The sequence below is a fragment of the Adiantum capillus-veneris genome, chromosome 12 (genome assembly GCF_014529385.1).
Source record: "Adiantum capillus-veneris isolate H3 chromosome 12, ASM1452938v2, whole genome shotgun sequence".
NCBI lineage: Eukaryota > Viridiplantae > Streptophyta > Polypodiopsida > Polypodiales > Pteridaceae > Adiantum > Adiantum capillus-veneris.
Window position 1 is genome coordinate 111,148,727 of NC_140942.1, and position 5,618 is coordinate 111,154,344.

At 44.4% G+C, this 5,618-nt stretch overlaps 1 pseudogene; it reads left to right on the forward strand.

Moving 5' to 3' along the window:
• The first annotated feature begins 229 nt into the window (after positions 1 to 229).
• Positions 230 to 1,094, forward strand: LOC147446318 (uncharacterized; annotated as a pseudogene).
• The last annotated feature ends 4,524 nt before the right edge of the window (positions 1,095 to 5,618 follow it).

The window sequence follows — 5,618 nt, forward strand, 5'->3', positions numbered from 1 at the left end:
CCGCGGGAATAGGCTCTGTGCAGAACCGATGAGACGAGCCGATGGCGGGAAGCCCCACTTATGGGATGGGGGAAGGAGGAAAGACCTGCACGTTTTTGGGCGACTATGGCACCAAAACGCTGCGCCTTGACGTTGCGGAGGTTTTACGTTTCATGGCCGTAGCGCTTCAGGGCCGGTAGAAGCTAGCGGAAGCATCATCTACTTCCTCGCTGTTTGCTGCGCTAACGCCATGGCTTCTAAAGCTTTCTTTCATACTCAAGAGGGGTGGGTCCCCTATTTTTGGGCACCCATCCCCTTGGTAGGGGCAAGGCCCCACATCCAATCAGGCATGCAAAGGAGCCATGGCTCCGGAGGGACATGTGATTCAAGGTACGATCTCGGCAAAAGGAGAAGCTCGCTCTGAATTTTCTGGATAGCTCATGTGCAGAAAATTTACAAGCTACCTCTCAAAAGCTCTCCATGTCGGGATTGAGAGCGGAGTCCAAGGCATGCATGAAGAGTAGTGCTCGGGAAGCAAGGCGTTTAGTTTGCCATGATGCAAGGTTTTTAACTTCGACATGGATTGGAAATCACATGCAAGGCATCACTAGCGGCGGACGCCGATTGTTTTTGAAAGGAATCCGGCCGACTCCCAGATTCAAGCAGTACCAAGTCTGGTACAGATTTGGACACCATACTCGAGAATTTATGGATCCCACGGGAGAGATCCAACACCATGCACGACAAGGTCGTGGGTTGGCATCTTGGCGAGGCTTCAAGGTGCATCTGCTAACGCTCCAGGTATTTTTGTTTATGTTTCGGCATTACTTTTTGCATTCTTTACAATCATCTGCACTTTGTTTGGTTTTGTGAATTCCGACTGGTGCAATGGTTGCCGCCCAAGAGATAGGTAGAATTTATCAAGCAAGGCTTGAATGATTCTACGGCAACGCTATGGAAGTTCTTACAAGATTCCAAATTGGTTGTGCATTGGGCAAGGCCCTTGGCAGCAAGAAGTAGAGTAGTATTGAGCATGTGTTTGATAACTCTAGTATGCACTAGCATGGATGATCACGGCTATCATTCATAGAGCCAAGTAGGTACGAGCTTCATAATTTGCACGTGTTCTACTATTTTTCCATTACATTACAATTCGACATGGTCAATTGTTTGTGCATGATCGACAAGGTCAACTCTCTTTGCTATGACATGTGTCGTCGCTGATAGCATTTGTTGGCAATGAGGCCATACATAGTTATATGAAGCATGGATTCTCCTGAGTACCGTGATAGAGCACGCTCCTCATAGGTTACATTTTGCTTCAAAGGCACAGCCAAGGACCAATTTTTCAGTATCTCAAGGTGACAGGCATGGCCTATTACTAGATTTGTTGAGGGCAGCAAGTTGCTCGCCATGGCTGACTCCTTGTCATTGTTTCTACAAACTGACAGAGGATGCTTACCACACAATAATGGTTAATTTCACGTGAAATTTCTCGACAAGGTCGATTCTTTTTGTTATGATATCTGCAGCCACATCCGTTGGTTGTCAGCACAAACATATTTCTATGAAGCAAGGCTTCAAATCAGGCTTCTTGCATTGACACTCCCCACGTTTGGCATATGCTATGAGCATACAACTTGGGAAGGATATGGCAAACTGTCTGCAGGATATTTCATTCTGTACACGATGGATGTATCTGACATAAGAAGACGTAGTTGTGTACACGACAACTCCCACCCGCACAGCAAATATGGCTATCAACCATCTATGAGACATCAGATATGGCTATGAGCCATCTATCCGACAGCCACATATGGCTATGAGCCATCTGTGAGCAAGTTTTCTCCTACAAAATCTCGGGACAACTGGTTACAGCAACAACCAGGTTAGCCAAGTTTAAGTTTTTCTTGTTTTTTCCATGTTTACACTTTCCTTGGCAATTACTTTCATTGTGAAAAGCAAAGTGCTTTGGAAATTTTACACGAAGCAAGGCTTCTCCCTTGTGTCGCGTTAGTGCCCATTGACCTGGAATCACTGGCGTTTGCACACAAGTTTGGGGAACTGGTATGACCAGCAGTTTGCTCCCATTTTAGGTGTGGTGATATCCCATTATGATGTACCACTACCAATGCAAATTGTGCAAGGCACTTTAGGTTTCGGCTCTCACGCTTGAGGCCGTCATATTAGCCAAGGGCTTATGCTTTTGCATGCAAGGCATGCTAAGCAAGTGGCATGGAGTCCACCACTTCATAGATTACGCTTCCGCTATCACACTCGCAACTCTGTCACGGACAGACTAAGTGATGGATTGTTGAACCTGATGGTTGGTTGCTATCAACACCCAACAATACTAAAAGGAACCTCAATCTAGGACTTATTTTACAGGCAAAGTGCCAAAGCTAAGTCGTACTCATACAATCATGACCCCTACAAGGTAGGTGGGTCGGAGTGATTTTTGTGTGTTTCTTTTATCTCTCTTGATGAGACAGTCATACCGAAAAACTATGGAATGCTTGTATGATAAGCTGCAAGTCAGACATAAGATGCGTAAGAGCACACAGTATGGGCACACACTTTAAAAACTTAAGGAAAGTTCCTCAGCCCAGCATGTTCTTATTCTCTCTCTTTCTATTTCAGGGAAAAATGAAAATCTTCTAAGAAGCTTTTGATACGTGTTTTGCTCGTGAGTCCAGCCTGAGCCAAGGTGCTCTACCTTTCAGCTAGCACATGGCTAAGATGCTACTCAAATTAGTCTTCAATGGTTCAATGGAGCCTGAGCCAAGGTGCTCTAACTCTCAACTAATTTGCATAAGGGTTATGAGCCACACAGGCTAAGAGCCATTGTCAGGCCAAGGGTAAGACCCAATTATTGGCATTCTTTGTGTGATTGTTTTCAAGATTGAACAGATCTACCCAGGGAAGTATACATCGACGTTAATTCACAAGCAAGAGTCTTGTCATTATGGATGTTTAGGGTGTCATTTTTGCACTACATGTTTTCAGTGCGACACTCAATTTGAGTTTTTGATAAATCTTAAACTCACACCAGCTGCTCTCTACCATGGAGTATAGACGCAGCCATCATTTGTGACAGCATGGCTGTCCATAAGAGATCGGTAGTTCACTTGTGTGGGTCTCCTGCTCTCTCTATAGCACTACGGAGTGTCTATGGACATACTATTTTGGGGTAAGACCCGACAGGTGAGTGCTACATCACCCCATAGGCATTAAGGATCACAGTTCCATCTACATTGAGGATCACAATTGATCTCTCCCATTTATACTTTCAAGGAAATAATTCCGCAATCTACCACGCGGTAGCAGACGAACACAGTTTTCAAGTTGATTTCAATCAACCTACACGGTTAACTATGTTGGTTGACGTTAACTACTACTTGAGCAGTTTCTACAAAGGGTCTTACCAAGGGGTTTGACTACGTAGATTTTAACCAAAGGGGTTGGATTGTGAAGGCAACACCCACGGTTCCCAGTGCAATATTGTTTGTTTGTTCAGGTAGGAGATGTGCTCCTCTCCGTTTGCATACGAGTAAGTGAACATTACGTTCAAATCTCCAGGTATGCCTCTATTGATTTGGTGTTATTCCATTTTTTGTATGCTTTGCTTGGTTTTTTTTCAAGACGTATAAGCACACTTGAATGTTACAAAGCCATGCCAAGGACATGTCGGCACAAAGTATTTTGGACCAAGTGTTCAATCTACCTTTCTGCCTTATGATGTTACGAACCTACTTGTAGGGTTCGATTTGGCACATGTTGTCACATGGGATACAACATGGTCTAGGAACTCAAGGAGTTCGGTTTAGCCAGTGTGGAGCATGATAATGAGGGTACCTCTCACTCTTGTCGCAGAGTGTTATCAATTACCTCCATACACAAGTACAACTCGTACTTGATGGATGTCACTTTTCCTGACATCCTTACTTGAGACATACTCCACATGTGGAGAATATGAGTCTCTGGGACTGACACTGGTGCCCAATTCTTAATGATGTGTCGCGACGAAGTCCCTAGGTGTTGGTCACATCCATTCATTAGACCATTCGAAGCACATAGTATCAGGTACAATTTCAGAGGCCAAAAATTGTCGGGTACTAAGTACAGACTGGTTGTGATTACAAGTGCTGTGAAACCACCTTAACGGAGGGTTGTTTCTACATATAGCAAAGTATGCTAAGTTCATGAGAAGGTCTCATGGTTGGTTCCTAGGTGTGACCGGGTTGTCACATTCTATTATGGTCCAACTTTTGTTGCAAGATTTTCACGTAAGTACAATGGAAAGTCTCGTCATGGAATTGTGGTTTGGATATGTTTGTGTTAAATGCATGCAAACTAGGTGTTATGGGCCCTAGTGTTTAACACAAATTTACTCGGAGCGGCATGCAATTATCCCGCGTAGGATGGGCAGCATACAAGCATTCTATTTAGTGCTAAAGGATATGCAAAGTGCATACATTAGTAAACCATGCTAAAGGATATGCTAAGTGCATACATTAGCAAGAAGCAAAACAACTGATCGGTTACCTTTCTGGTTTGGAGTTTGAAGCCATGTTACGGCTAGTTTTAGTCTCTGCTTGTTATTCTCAAGTTATCAACCTTAATCATCAGTTTTGATGGGGTTGGCTACTGGCAAGAAACCATAGCAAGTCAAGGACTTGGTTACTGCTGATGAATATGTCAGCATAGTACTTTCATGGAAAGATGAGCTGAGGTTATATTGCACATTCAAGTACCTTCAGAAAGTCTGAAACCTGGGTATGCATTTAGAAACCTCTTAGTTAGGATAACTTGTTTAACATACTCAAGTGGGTTTTAAATGGAGTCTTCACATTATGTTGGTTATGGGTCGGTTAACAAAGACGGTTGTACATGGACAACAATGTGGAAAATCAAGATGTTATTCTTGATTTCATTGAACCTCCCAATGAACCGGGTTCCGATTCAACAAACCGTTGGATCCATGAGGGATGCCACGGTGGAAAACATTAGTGTTCTTATGAAGATACCACCACTTGGGTTTTCGAGGACGAAAACTCTTCCAAAGGGGGGAGTAATGTCAGGACACGGGTCCTACGGGCAGCGCCCTACCCTAAAGGGGGGTCACGGACCCCGGCCACGGGCCAACTAGCAGTGTGGACAGGGGATCCTAGGGCTAAGAGCCTATAAGTATGGGCGGTTGGGTGGAGGATCCAGGTCTCTAGCTCCTAGGGTTCTTACAAATGACGGGCGGAATTGTGCAACGAGCATTGTACGTGGGAGCAGCTTTGTGCCAATCATGTGGCTTGAGAGAGGCGACCAGTTTGAAGTTTTGGATTCTAGAGAGGGACATCAGAATTTGCGAAGTGGCTTGGAAATTGTAGAGGAGTAGAAAAGAGGTTTGGAGATTTTGAGGTTTGATTGGTGCGGCCAATTTTGGAGTGCGATAAGGTACCAGTTTACCAAATTTTGCAACTTCAACATGGACCCCCCTTGCTCGAGCACCCGCAACAACATCAACCAAAACCAACAAGTGGCTATGGATAGCAGATCCACCATCCAGTTAGCAGCCTATGCAATGGCACAATTCTCAAGGAACCCGGAAAATTGTCTGGCTTGAGATTGTGAAGTCAAAAGCAAAT